The sequence below is a fragment of the Passer domesticus genome, chromosome 1 (genome assembly GCF_036417665.1).
Source record: "Passer domesticus isolate bPasDom1 chromosome 1, bPasDom1.hap1, whole genome shotgun sequence".
Lineage (NCBI taxonomy): Eukaryota > Metazoa > Chordata > Aves > Passeriformes > Passeridae > Passer > Passer domesticus.
In genome coordinates this window covers 22,220,168-22,235,784 of record NC_087474.1, presented here as the reverse complement: position 1 = coordinate 22,235,784, position 15,617 = coordinate 22,220,168, and the positions used below count along the sequence as shown (strand labels likewise).

Here is a 15,617-nt window from a genome sequence, read left to right as displayed (position 1 = left end):
GCGCTTTGCTCTGCCATACAAAGGGGATGCTGTAGCAGGGGAAGCCGTAGCAATAATATTTGGGCTTGTAAACTGAAGTGATTGTATTTAGAAGGTGTGGAAGGGATATATTGTAATCCCACCAAATGTCAGGCTGCAAAATAATTTATACCTCCACTTCACACAAAGGCAAAACTGAGCAATGGTTAAAATTCAAGTCTGTTACTATTTTGATGCTCCATCATAATAGCAGATATATAAACTATAGTCAAGAACACACTGAAAGTATTTCCAAAAAATTACAGTCATTAAAAAAATAAAGTACTCAAGGGCTTGAAAATTGTCAGTCAGAAAAAGACTTTTTTTTTTTTTTCCATCTGAAAGCCTAACAACACTGTGGCTGGTCATTCATAACAATGGCATGCTGGGAACCTACAGCTCCAGGGTCAAAATTATTTCAGCCCGGAAGGCTTTTATTCTAGACTTTTCTCCTTGCTCTTTCTATACGTAGGGCAAACAGAGGTGGTCTGAAGATGTGATGGTACATGGCACAGATGCTGCCTGAAGTAATTCCTGCTGCAGGCAGGTCCCACAGTGCCTGAAAACTGGGGCACCATGGTGGGTGGAACTGCACAGCCTCAAAATGATGTTCCTACAGTCCTGCTCCTGCCCTCAGGAAGTCAGGAGTGTGTGCCTGCTTTCAGCGTGTCCACACACACACAAACATAGTCTGACAACTTCAGTGACCATTTCTCTTGATCTCACTGAAAGGTCATCTAACCTGGTTTATGATTTTATTGATTTCAATGTCTAGAACTCCAAGCAGCTTAAAAAATCAGAACATCTGTCTTCTCTATCATCAATAAAAATGGCTCAATAAAATTGTGACCTCTCATCTATAAGTATGCCTGGAGTATGTATTATGGAAACCTCCAGGGAATAAATAGCAAAAATTTAATGAATGAAAGGAGGAAAAATAATGTCAAAATTTTAAATCAAGTCTACGTTCATTATTTAATGATTTGTTAGTCAGACCAGCTGACTGGTCTTCTTTAGCTTAACAAATACATTCTTTATTACATAAAGTCTTCTAAATACTAGACAACCATTCTATCTCTAATAGCGTAAGTGTTGCAGACTCAGGTTTGATAAAGAGGTATGGACTAGGAAATCTCCTGAGTATTTTCTTTTTTGTTTATACAATTCTGTGTCTTTTGGGGGCAAATCAGAATACCACAATGACATTTATCAAAGTGCAAATTACAGTTTTAGAGCCACCTCAGCTAATGAGTGGCTGACCATTTTCTACAGCAGGGGAAGGAACAATTCTGTATCTATAGTTCTGCTGTGTAACCTGTGTTTTACAGCTCTGTTTTCTGTTGTACATTGATCTGGTGCATTTTTGATAATTTCACTGTATATGCAATGTCAGTTCTGCCAGGTACCTCTAATGCTGGCCTCCTACTGTATTTCATACCGTGAACGGAACAAGGATGTTACTCTTGGCATCAGGCACGCATTTTAGGATAAAGAAGCTCAAAGACCAGTCAGGCAGTCAAAACAGAGGCAGAAACAAACAAATGTAACAGTCCACAGTTGGTTTCCTGGCACATTATTTATTTTGTTAATCACTGCTGATAGTAAAATCCTTTCCAAGAAGTCCTTCAAATTTGTTATTATTTCTCTTTGAAGCTGTGGTTCATTAAGGTCTATTTTGTTATTAGCATTGAGGTTCCTCAGTAAGGCTCCAGGCTCCAGGTCAGGCACAAGCAGTTTAATAAGATTCAGATGGTATACAAGCTATCAGAGAGGTATAAAATTCTTCAGACTTGCAATAACAGCTCCTGTTCCTGACAGACCATAATATCAGCAAGCTCCAGTTCCACTTTCTGTTTACTGTAGATAGTTCTGATTCACAGCAAAATTGAAATTACACAGGAAATCAAAATATTCAAACTTAAAGGTGTGCGACAGAGAGGCTCTTTTACTCTTCCAAGACTATTTTATAATTCTGGGGAATGAAGGCATTTTTCAGTATTTAGCATGCTAAAAATCTCACAGGGAAAAATTACGTGATAGGAAAAATCCAGCAATATAAAAATAATCTAATCCTCCCTCGAAGAATTGCAGTGTGCACAGTTTAAAGACATGATTGTAGAGATTTACATTTCCTATTGTTTAAAACATTGCTTCTGGTGTTTAATATAGAAAAGCACGAGGCAGGAAGAGAAGAGCAGTACTGGATAGAAACACCTGAAAATATATTTAGTGCATCAATATCTCCTTATTCAAGCTCTGATTGGAATTTTTGCATAGAAATGAGGTTAAATCCCTAAGTAGTTGCTAATCCCCCACTTAAAGCAGTAAATTTCCATGTTGAACAGTATCCATGTAGCTGAAGAACGTCAGCCTTTGCACATGTGTCTGCATGTATGTATGTGATACACCTGTGTCTGTTTGACTTGCAGAATTCAAAAAGGAAAATAGCTTTGTATTAATATTCATAGCCTTCTTTATTTTGTTGTGCACAGAAGATCTGATGCTTTTGGCTGCAAGATCTGCCATGCTGGTAATGAATTTACTAGCTGGAAATGAGCCAGCTTCACCATCTATTTATCTCCCATTTAGTTTGCTTGTGTTATTGGCAAATTGCGCCAATGTACCAACATCCCTTTCATTCTGAGGGAAATGGAAAACATAAAAGATGTTCAATATTTTTTGTGTGAAATGTAGATACCAGTGAGTGAGATAAATGCTTCAGCAAAAAGGAAAAAAAGAATTAAAACTGGCAGAAATTATGTGTTCTTTGATACTTTCAGCTGTATTTTTAGACTGCTGTGACTACAAAGAAATACTATTCTAATGCATATATATCTATATTATATTTATATATATATATTTGTATTTGTGACATCCAGACAGACACCCCCCCTTTAAAAAAGCACACTGTCCCTAGACATAGTAAAGGAACCATGTTCTCATTTTAGAGCTCATCTCAAACTCAAAAATTAATTCTACAACTTATATTTTTAATTACCCTTATCAAGTTTTTTTAAATAATGAGTTTAAATTCCACAGAAACCTGGCTTCTTTTCCTCTCTCTGTCTCCACACAGAAAAGCTGTTGAATAAGCACAATATATTTCTTATCTTTCAGGAACTCAGGCTAGTTCACAGCATAAGCAGCTAAGCGGAAAGATTTAATTCATCTTGTTCATTAAAATTCAAATAATTATGAAGTCAGAGATGTTAACTTTTCAGTTATTACAATACAGCTGGCAAACAGAGACTGTTGCACCAACTGGGAGACTTAAAACCTCATCTTTGGTGGCCAGGTAATTTTATTTAACAATTTAGAAGGAATTTAAATCAATACTTCTGAGAAATCTCCTTTATGAAATTATTATTATGATTAATTGATTTAAATGTGCTTTTAAAAATCTCATGATATTTCACATGACATACATGTAGGGATTATTTCGAGTGCCTGTGGGTGTGTTCCTTTCTGTCTTTAGGTACTGGATAGAGCTCAGTGTTAAGATGAATAACCCACGACCCCTTTAATCTCTGATTCTTCAATTTTAATGGGAAATTGCACTTAAGTATTCAAGATGGGTGGGACTGCATGAAACACTGTGCTCAGGAGACAGGGTAGATCTGGGTTTATAACCTTTGCTGAGGCAGTTTTGATTCCTTTTTCAAACTTACTCTTTGAAACCTCCCTGTGAGATATTTTCTTTCACTAGCTGCATTTGCCTTCTTAGCTCAAAATTTAGAATGCTTCCAAGAATAATCACCAAAAAGTCAAGTCTATGGTTTGTTACAAAGCTTTAGCATTGCCACACCTAAAGATGAAATATTTCCACCAAGGCATTTACTCCATGATGTATTTCCACTTGTTGGTGCTACTGGTCAGAAATGTTCTGAATGCATACAGACTTATGAGTCGTAAAATGAATTTCTGTCCTTAGGGAAATTCACATGAACTTCAGCTGTGGTGGTGCTCATTTACTGCTGAAATTGTACTTTCTCCTCAGTTGCATGCCAGAAAATTGACTCAGCTCCTATTAGGCTTGAAGAATTGTGAGTGAGACAAAGGGAAGGTATTTAACAGCACAGCCAGCCTGGCCCCATTTATCAACTGGATTTCAACATTAAACTTTCTTTAAAAGAGAGGAACTAAAAACTGACTGACCACCATGTGCCACAATTATACCCTACAGACATGTACCATTGCAATCCAGCATTTTGTGGATGCAGTTGTCTGGGTGGTGAGGATAAGGCTGTTTGGACAAAGGAGGGGAGGTTATCTGGCAAGCTGATGCCTTTTTTATGTGACCAAAGATACTGGAGATGCTTTTAGGGCAAAGGGGTATTCTCTGAATCTGACCTCCAGAGACATGAGGAACTTCTGGGTACCTGGAGAGCTGAAGATGCTTACTTTCATTGCAAGCAGTAACTCCTGACAATGTGTGCAATGACAGTAAGAGAAAAATTTGTGGGCAACGAGATAGGAAATTACTAGCACCATATTCACACCCCTCGTAAATGAATTTCCAGCCTTTTATATTAAGTGATTAGAAAGAGTTAAATGAGCGTGATTGCTATGGAAATTTCATAGGCATTAATGTTTTCTACTCCTTCTGTATTGAATGCCCTTGTGACAGAAGAGAAAGAACAAACATCAAAAGTACCTTTTAACTTTGCAATTCTTTCTAAATTTCTTTAAACTTATAGGCTATACTGCTGGCTTTCAAACTTCAAAGCATGCAGGAAGATCAGGGTCACTCAGAAAATTATTTCTCACAGTTTAATAAAATATGCATGTGAATGGTATGACCTGCCAGAGAAATTATTTATGTGTTAATGTAATGTTGTAACATTAATTACACACTTTAATTTCTTCCTTAGTCGCTTCTTTACCAGTAAGAACAGTAGTGGTTCTAAACTGGGGTTGAAACATATGATGTACCACCAAAGCCTAAATAATTTCCACACTCGATTGCTTTTTTGCTTGCACAAGATAACAATATTTTTCCCCATACTATTATTGTTAGTATTTGGGCAAAAGGAAGCAACTGAGTTCTTTTAGCTTTTACTCAGAGTATTTAAGATGGATCATTTTCAGTCTCACTCTTCCACAGTGTTGTAATCTGTACAGATCATGTTTATTAATAGTTGCAGAAACACCTTTGCATAGTTTTTAAAAATGAATTTAAAAGCTTTTATTTATGGTTACTGTTGTAAAGTACTTAATCCCATAAGATTGGTTCCTTTGAATTTCTTTCCTTAGGGGATTTCCTACCTCTTTTTCTATGATGTACATGCATTTAAAATCAGGTACACGCTTGCACAAGGAGATATACATTGAGAAAAGTCTTATCTTCTGATTTACTACTCATATAAAGTTCTTAATAGGTACAGAAAATTTCTGTGTCACTTATTTTAACATTGTCCTTTAGCAACTCTACAGTTCAATTCTAAATTGTCTGGAGACAATGAGAAAAAAAGAAAATGGGTTCTTCTCTCAACTACCATGCAAACTCTCTGTATGGTCTTTGCAAATAATCTTCTTGTACTGTGCTCTTAAGTGGAAGTGTGAGGCCCCTAACTACATTAAAATGGTTTGAAATCATTCAAGGGAAAGTGCTGTTTTACAAATATTTTTATTAAAAGTATTTGCTTTTATCTGTGTTCATTGTTTTAACTTCTAACATTTCCTTCATTATGTTCTTGTACTATGGCCCAAGGTAAATTAAGAAGTAGAGTAAATAATATAACCCATTTAGCATTGCTGGTACTATTAATTATGTTATATATGTCTGTACTACTTTTCTTAAATAAATGCTCCTTGTCTCTTTAATCTTCTGAAGTGTCTATCTGTCTAGTATTTCAAAGATTTTCTTAGTGACAGTGATGCTGGGATTAGTACATTTTACAAAATTATTGATTTTTCTCCTGTCAATGTCCAATTGTTCCCTGCTGTACTTTTTGTACTGTCACAGAATAACCTAAACCCACAGATCACTAATGCCTATTGTGTTCTCTCTAGCTAACACACCACCTTTCTTGTATTTTTTCCGGGCATCAATGTGATATGGAAGAGGTTCTTCACTTGCTCCACATTCACTCAGTCTGCACCCAGTCTTGGTGGCACTCAGTGACATCATAATGCCACACGAGGCTCTTTTATCACGAACATGCAGAACTTGGAGCTCAATTTGGTTTCATAAACCTCCCAATAAACTTTTGGCACTTCTGCATTAGGTTTTGAGCTGTGCCAGATTTCACTGTGTGATACTGAGCACTGATACATTCAAAATTAGTATATATTGCTCAACTTTTGAGTCACACAGAGCTGTGCCATTGTTCAGGCTTGAGACACACATTGGGACCTGAAGGCCATCATCAAGTATGTCAACACCCACATAAGAAAGGCATCTTTGTTCCATGTGACATCCTTCTTTTAGAGAATGAATTGAGAAAACACAATGTCCAAAAAACAAATTCCGAAGTCCAATTGGTAAAAAGTGCACTGGGATTGTCACAAAAGTCATGGACAAGACATAAGGAGACACAAAGGACACATGTAACAGAAAGTAACATTTAACTTGAGCTTTTCAAATGTGAAATTTTTTGAGGGTAGGAATAGGGTTAAAATATATGTTTTCTTACATGTTGTCACTCTTTGGAATCTGCGGGAGAAAAATTGGAATTATGAAAATACCACAGGTATTTTTTGGTTATGTCTGGTTTAAAGGAAGTCAGGAAATACTTAAAACCATAGAAAGACATTTTTTCCCTGACATTTCCTACCATGACCATTCTGGGATATTTTAGATAAATTTCCAGAAGCTTTGGGGTGGATGTTCAAGTTTTGCAGTTCTCCTTCAAAATGTGTTGAATGGTCAAACTTTCTTGCAATTCACTTGAAACAGCTAAAATGTTTCCATTCATCATCAATTATATTATGTGTATTTCTCATTTGTTCATGTCCCATTCATAGACATAGATTGAGATTCTGTATCTTACAGTCCATTGAGTAAGTGGTAGAAAGTTACTTCTGTCTAAAAGATTTTTTAACATTTGGGTTTAGGATTAGCAGAGTGGAGCCCTGACCTTTAAACCTAAAGAACCCAATGAAGAAACCAGAGACGCAGGAGATGAATGTCAGGGATTGAGAGAAGACAAGAAGATCCTGCTTTTTATTTTAAGTTACTCATTTTTCTAGTTTAAAATTTTCTCATTCTGAACGACCTAACACTCTCCATGAGTTTGCAACACACAATCACCCCTCCTGTCTCTCCTCTACGTTTGCTGGCTCCAGGATAGTCCCCTCCCCTGTGCCATTGCCACCCCAGAACTGCACGTTGACCCTGTGCCTTCACAGCCCTCCAGAGGCTTCCTGCCTCTGCCCTGTGCCACTGTGGCTGCTCTCAAAGCTTCAATAGCTTGACTCACACTGACATCACATCTACAGCAGAGATTTCCCAACAGGAATGAATTCCGCTCCTCTCATACGTGAGTGTTTTCCTCTTGGCATCCTGTCCTGGTGTGGCTTTGCTAGAGGTGTTTGGGCTGGAAGTGGACTGTTAAGCACGGCCTAATGCTGGCATGGTGGAAACCATGAGGAACAAAAACGCATGAGAGGTGTGCTGCATCCAGAGAGACCATGAGCATCACACAAATCCAGGCGTAAGTTTCACCCCTTTTCAAGTTCCTTCACAGTTCATATTCCCTGGTTCATGTCCCAGATAATCTCCTTCAGCAGGCACTTGTCTGGGTATATTATGGATGACTGGCAGATCTGGGCAGTATCAAGCTTTTATTCACTAATAATTCTTCTTGTAAGTCCCTCTATTATTCAGACTGTCTCAAAATTTCAAGTTTGTTTGTTTGTTTCTTTCAGACAGCACTGATGTCCACACATGCCATAATCTTGCTTCCCTCCCAACATGTGAGACCTTTCCATGTGGCCAGATGCATTTTAACAAAAAACTTTACCCAGATGGCCTAAGCAGTGGCATATTTTGCCTTCAGCTGGGAATAAAACCCAAATCAGAACTGTTATTCTGTTCCTCAGATTTCCTGATGAAATCAGTTCATTAATTGAGAGGATTGTCTGGCTGTATTTGCATACAACACATTTCTTTCCTATTCTTCATTATACATATATAATTATTTTTACATTGCACTCCCAGAGGTGAGTGACAGCATACAGATACCAGAAATGCTATTCTGCCTCCAGCAAATGCTCTGAGAAGTGTATGGTATTAAGTAAGGACCCTGTTTCCTTGGTTACATTTAGCAAATTTGCATGCCAGCATGGTGCTATTCATCATGAGAGACATCACAGACCTGTCCATGGAGAGAGGCTTTTGGACTTGAATAACCTTTGCATTCTTAGCTTCTGCTTTGAATACACGGATGAGGAAAAAATAGTTGTCAGCATAGCAGGGGATAGACAGGCTGAGAAGCTGAGTCCTGGAAGCCTTTGGGAATGAAATCAAGTCCTTTAAAAGACTGGGCAAAGAACCTGTGGGTGCAGAAGTTCATAACTTTGATTTTAGTGCTGCTTATGAATGACCACAAGATAATTAGCAGCTCTTGCTCAGAACTTGCGCCTTGCCTGCTGTCTCTGGTTATGCTCTGTGATGGGGAGGGGCAGGACTCTGCTGTTGCCACTCACTGAATTAAAGCTCTGTTAACTTTCAAACTGGACAAGGGCAAAGAGGATATTGCAATGCCTGGAAATGGATGAGGACCCAGGGAAAAAGTGCTGAGTGGCAGTAAATATAGTACATAGCTATGTTTTCAAACCAGGTGAAATATAAGTGCAGTTTCCAGTAACACATAAGAAATGGATTGAACAGTAAGTCATGGATCCAAGCATATGCAACTGAAGACAACATAGGCTGCAAGTTTATTAAACTGATGCACCAGCTGTTTTCCAAGTTGCTCCAGGGCATGAGTTCACTGAGTTTCCCACCAGGGTGGTATCATAAACAGACCTGTGCACAGGTCTCCATCTCCAGATTCTGTGGTGGTGCACTGAATCCAGTTTGGGCAGCAATTGCAAGTGTGTTGAGCTAAAAGGCTCTGTGAAGTGCTTTAATGGCAGTGCAGCACTTTGAAATCTAACACACTAACTGTGCCTTTGTGGTGCGAGGAAGAGGATGGGATGAGCTGAGGGTCTATACAAGCCTAGCTGGAAGAATGCCTTCCTCATCCTCCAAAGCAACCTCCTCCAGTCAGCAATCTCTGCTAAGGAGGAAAGAGGTCACTCCTTGACACACAAATAATAAAACTACCAGAGGAAGGCTAAAAGAGGCCGACTCCCTTTTGCTCCAAGCTGGGTAACACGAAGTATGCATTTTTACCTGTCTCCTCTGTGAAGGGCTCTCCTGCCCCTTGGTCTTCACCTGGCTCAGCCTGATAAAATCTTGGCACTTAATGAAATGGGGAGAGGGGTTTTGAGATAAGCTCTTTCAGAATGGTTTTAATCTGAAAAGAGTGAAATGTTTTTCTTTTTTACAAAAGAGATTCTTATCAGGGTAGAAATTAATTACCTTTCCTTAAGTTTTGCTATTTTTCCTCACACTGCAAATTAAGATATGGGGAGATTTATTGTCAATGTATAAATTGGTGGTGTTGTCTGGACAGGGTTTTCTTTTTTTAGGATGTCCTTCAAACTGTCACTAAGGACATCAAACATTAGGTTGATGTATCTAATTTAAATTGCAAAGAAACTAATTTTGAGGCATAGACACTGCTTTCAATCCTGGCATTTGGCTGATCTGTGGAGTTGCATTGGCAGGTGGCTTGAATGAGCACTGCTTCAAGCAGCACTAGCTGTAGGCATCAGGGCACCCAGCTGTGAAAACAGATCTGCATGGTTCAGTATTGATAACTGGTATTCAGGGAAGTCTCTTTATCTTGAAGAATCCCAAAGCGATTGGTGGCTGGTGAGGAGCCCAGCCAGGTGTACTGTGACCAAGACACCGACAGCATTTCTGTCTCTGCTGAGCACTCATCCCTCATTTTGGCTTTGTCCCTCACTGAGTGCTAGATGTTTTGTTTCCCTAGCTGTACTTTCCTCCTTATTACATGTCTTTTATTTCCTAGATTAGTCAGACCAAGAGCCAAGATCCTAAATCCTAGCTCTGTACAAATTTGCAGGGGTCAGAGCCAGCCTCAGAGCTAAGCCTTAATGGCTTGCAGTAATCACCAGCCTGAAATCGTAAGGCATGCCTTCAGAATCTGGTGAGACAGACTTTAAAATAATTTTTTTTTTAAAATGTGGTCTTTTTATTTGATGCTTATATTTTGTTCCTAGTTTCAATATCTTCTTTGTAAACTTGGGAGCTTTTTTTTCTTTATAAATGAAAGTGGAAATTGTCATGTAATCTCCAGATGCCAGAAGAGAATGTTGTGTCTGCTACCGGGAGATTCTTGATAAAATCAAGAGAGTGGGCAGCTGGATACATGGGCCTATGAAATTATTCTAATAATAACAGAGTTTAAAGACTTCTGGCAGACCCCCTGTGTAAAGATTTGAAGAATTTACAGGTATACATATTCTGTTTAGACTCTGTTCTTTCCATATTTGATAAATAAAAATTATCATTTGGACATAGATGTAAATTCCATGCCAAGGAAATAAAATAAGCTTGGCCTTCTGAGTTCAAGCCCTGTTCTTCCTGGGACAAGAAGATAACAATGAACACTTGAGGGATTCCAGCACATCTCCTGAACTGAAACAGCTGTTTATTGTTGGGTTTGTTGTTCAAAATTCTACATCAATACATACATTAATATTCTCACCATCTGGACTTGAAAGCTGTTTAAAGCTCTTGGCTTAATCCAGATATACTGAATAACATGCAGAAAGCATAGTTCAGTATCTTTTACCTTTCTTTTTTCTGGCCCAACATGAATCTTTAGTTCCTGGCTGACAGCCGTGCTCTGAAGCCAAGTGCTCAGTTGAGCGAGTCCATCATACTTAGATTGGTGCTCTGCACTCTGTCCCTCCACGTGCAACATCCCTGGGGTCTTAGTGATGGAATTGGTCCCCTCAGAGCTGCATGGAAGAGAGGAGGAGGGAAATAAAAGGCTTGTGTAAAAATGGGGAAGGGGGATAAAGGCTTGTGTGTGTGTAACATGACAACTCATGCACCTCTGAGAATATGAACTATAATTGGTAAGGAATGGTTTTGACAGTCAGTGGGAGGTACTGACAGTAAAAAGAGAAAAATAACTTTATTAACATTACATGTTTGGAAGATGAGCTCTGGAGGGAGAAATCAGAATATAATGAAGTTTTAGTTTATGAACTGGGTCAGATAACATAATTCAATTCAAGGAAATTCAGTTTAATCTGTCAAGCAACCTAGTAATAATGATTGTGGAAATAAGTTTTTTTCCCTGATCTTTTCACCTTCAAGGCATTGGAAACTTAACAGTGAAAATTTTATGTAATGTACTGGTGGTATTTCTTTCCCAATTGCCTACAACTTCTTGGGTGCATGGGAGTGCAACTTAGGCATGTTATGTGGGTACAGGGTGCATTTCAGTCCCCTTTAAGAAATACATTTTCATCTGCCATTTAATATTCCTTTAAAAAATACAGGAGGAAGCATATGTATATTTGGCAGAATTTAGTTTACATGAATAAAGTATGCCCAAGTTAGGTCTTCTCCTTTTTCCCATAGAGGCAGCAGAGACCTGTTTTTCTTCTTATCCTTGCAAGTCACCCAAGTCTGGAATGTTCAGAGATTAAAATAAGTTTAATGACTGAAAGTCCTCTGTGTGCATTTATCTGTATCCATGTGCATCCATGCTCTCCTCAAATCTAAAATTTTATATTAAGCATCTACTTTTGGCTCCTATCACAGAGGAGAATGAGATACTGGACTTTTGATATGACCTGGTACGGCCATTCCTGGGTGATAGTATGGTACATACAAAATATGTGGGAAAAGGGCAAAATAAAAAATTATAATATATGTAGCTCATCCCATAGTCACATAAAACAATCCTGTAATGGTGAAGCCTCTGCCAGCAGTGAGAAAGACCCTAGCAATGCAGAAAGTATCTGTGAATGCATGTCTGTTCTCCTGGGAGAGGCAAGTGCCCAATTAAAGAAAAATCTATTTCAGAGCCTCTTAGAACCCTGTTTTTCATAGAGGCTTTAGCCTTAAATCCATCAAATTAATAAAAAGTAACTACTCTGAGATACCAAGAAGTGAGGTTAATCTCCAGTGGCTTCATTTTTCTTCAGTTTACTCAGGGTGGACTATGACCCAGCCCACTAAAAAGTGACTTCTTGGTGGATGGAAACCAGAGAAACAAACAGGTGCTCTGGGATGAAGGCAGGGCTCTCTGCCATTGTCAACCATCTTGATTTAAACTTTGGATTAAATAGAAAAATATGCAGAAAAATGCCTTTTTGTGTGAAGAAGAAAAAAAAACAGTCTGTTAATTGCATGCAATCCAGATGGAGTGATTAATATCTACTGCAAGGGTTTTATTCTGGGTAGGAGTCTGAGCACTCAAACCAGAAACACATTTTTTCTTGTTAAATTCTCAAAATTCAACACCTCTATTTTACTCCAAGAAACAAGAGTATTTATGTTTCCCATTAAAAAAATAAGCTGTTTGGGCTCCCATAAGTTTGAGAAAATGTGTTTCCCTTGGTTTCCATTAAGTTGATGTAACAGTCCTGTTCCCTGCCTCCATGTTTTATCAGCTTTCAGGCAGGCAGTAGCAAATCCCATTTCTAATCAGGTCTCTGAGACAGCAAATTTATTTGCTGGGTTTATGCTTGGTTTATGGTCAGGCTGAGGTGCCCACCTAAAAGCTTGACTCACTTTGTTGGATCAGATTTTGCAAGGTGCTTTTGTTTCTAGCAGTTTCTTATAGGCTTCCTGGGAAACAGGAGGCAGTCAAGTTTGGGATGATATTGATAAAAGGAAATGTTCTGGATTAACTTTGCAAGTGTCAAATTCAAGACTATTTTGAGGGAATATTAAGTTAATGCAACTAAAACATAAAAAGTATTTAGATCTTTTCTCAATTTTTCTTATAGCTTCACCACATTTTCTTAATGAAATTTTCTTTGTGTATCATCAATAGAATTTGAGGGAAAGCTGAGAATTACCTACAATATTAAAGAAAAACATAATATTAAAATTTCCAGTTCAATGTCAGGGAAAGCATTGCAATAGAAACCAGTGACAAAAGATCAGTCTAACAATATTACAGGGCAATCAAATGGTTGATTCTAAAAACAGAAGGGAAAACACTGTGGTTTTGCTTCAAGATAAGTATTTCTGCTTTATGCATGCTATAAAAATGTATCCCCTTCTGGTCAAAGTAACCAGATCTAAAGAAAAAAACAACCTTGCCCTTTTTTTGCACTCCCTAAATCTTTCTTTTTTTTTTAATGACCTCTATGCCACAATTTTTGCCTCCAAGCAGTAATTAACTACTCTGCAAGTCATCACAAGTAAGCTAGAAATGAATTGCACTTAAAAAAATAATTTGTAGCATTAATACATTTTAACCAAAGTAATCAGACTTGTACTGCTACACTCTCATGTCTCTCAAGTACAAATATTATGAAATTTTCACTAGCTTTCAAAGTCCTGCATAACAATTGAGGCTGGAAAAACTGCAAAGCCTGTACCACCAAAGGAAGTCTGAAATAAGCAGAACTGTCCTTGAACACACCTTCAAATAGTTTACATTTGTTATCCACAAAATGAGATACTTGCAACTTTTTTTTCAGTGTCTTGAATAGAATGATGGGAAAATATGCAAGTAAGATTAAGCATCCTGCATTGCATCTAATCATATCTTGGAATATTTAGGGATGGAGAAAATATGATGAATGCCATCACCCAATTTTCCCTTCAGGTTTTTAGTTAATCAGCAGAATGTCTACGTGCAGAGCTTGATTCTTTCACCTAGGCTGGTACCAGCTGGGAGAAAATCTATTCAAGTCAACAAAACCTCCCTCAGGCACATAATGCTTAGAAAAGGGAAGGCTGCACATCCTCCCAGGTTACAGCTACAAACCTTCCAGTAAGTTTGTAGTAAATCTCCCGTGATATGACCTGAGATATGCAGGAAATTTTGAGATATGACTTGCTTTGTTTAAGAAATACATGGCACTATATTTACTATGTTTGCTTTATATCAGCTGGAATAGGTGCAGTTTTTATCAGGAGCTTTTCTTTGACATCATCTTTTCCAAATGACTTGGAGTTGCATGACCAGTATTGTCAAATTAGAATAAACTGCCCAACTTTGCAATTTTTATCAGTGTAACGTATCTTATTATTTAAAGCTGTGCTAAATTTTCTGGAGTAAGATTCATTTGATATTAATGCTGATATTTAACTGTTCCCTCTTTACATCAAGGAAAAATAGACTTTTAATTAAGAATTATGGAGCAGTGTGATTAGAATGTTTTGTATACTTTTAAGCACATATTTTGGGATCTGAGAATAAAGGCCATCTTTGAATTTCTTATGCCCAAATCCACTAAACCAGAAGAAAATAGATTAACAAGAATAAACCTTTTAATCTACTGAAAATTCAGTATGTAATCAATACTGGGAAGAGAACCCAAAACCTGAGACAGACCAATGACAAACTGACTTTGAAGATCAAAGAAAGGAATTAAAAGTAATTTTTATGGGCATCACAACCTAATATTACAGTCAACGTTTTAAACCATATTATGTCTATCTCAGCTGGAAGTATTTCTCTGTGAAATTTTGAGGAAATTCTTCTACCTTAATTTTTGGAGTAATTATATGAACCACAAAAAAATTAGCTTGATTTCCATCAAAATAACTGAAATCAGACTTTTGACTACTTAGTCTAAGTTGAGATGGGGCAATAAGAAGCATTTGATGGTGACATTCAGGCAGAGTGATCCAGGACCAGCTTTGCCATCTGCAAACGCGTGTATGCTCCACCTTGTGTGCTCCACCCATGTGTCCTCAGTGCAGGCATTAGTTTATTTCTTCCATGCCACATCATATCAGAAACTCTGGGGAGAAAAAAAAGAGAAAGAGTTATTACAACAAGTTTTCTGGAGAAGAGAAGGGTCATATTCTTCTCAATTTGTAAGAAATTGCTGAAGAGCAGATGTGACACTCCAGGTTTCTGTGAGATGGCTTGGAAGTCTTAGGCATTGTGCAAGACTATTGCATCACAACACAAACCCTACCCTACTTCTTTTGCCATACTGTTCTTATTTTTGGTTGGTTTTAGATGACAAAAAAAATAATAATACAGGTCTCAGGCATTATACCTGAAGGTGCAAAGGCACAAAGGTATTATGTTGGCTGTTCTGTGTCACAGAAATTCTGCAATGTTTAAAAAAAAATAGGTGGGAGATAAAGAATAGGACTAAAATGTAAAATGAAATGGCATCTTATTTTCTTAGTCTCCCTTCCCACAACTTTTTCTGCTCTCCCTTTTACTCTTTTTTCCCCCATTTAAAATATTTTTTTAAATTTTTCTCCCTGAGTTTCCTTTTCCTCCTCTTCTCCTCTCTTGTCCCTTGGAAGCCTGACACTGGACTTGTGAGCAATGCTGCCACCAGCAGCTATGGCAGCTGCCTCA

The 15,617-nt window shown here is 37.8% G+C and overlaps 1 long non-coding RNA gene across 1 annotated transcript in view; it reads right to left on the bottom strand.

Moving 5' to 3' along the window:
• Nucleotides 1-1,217: 1,217 nt before the first annotated feature.
• Nucleotides 1,218-15,617, bottom strand: part of LOC135294456 (uncharacterized) — a 35,198-nt gene continuing 20,798 nt past the window's right edge. Inside the window, exon 4 of the long non-coding RNA XR_010356570.1 lies at nucleotides 1,218-15,039. This is a non-coding gene — a long non-coding RNA (uncharacterized LOC135294456). The remainder of the gene's footprint in view (nucleotides 15,040-15,617) is intronic.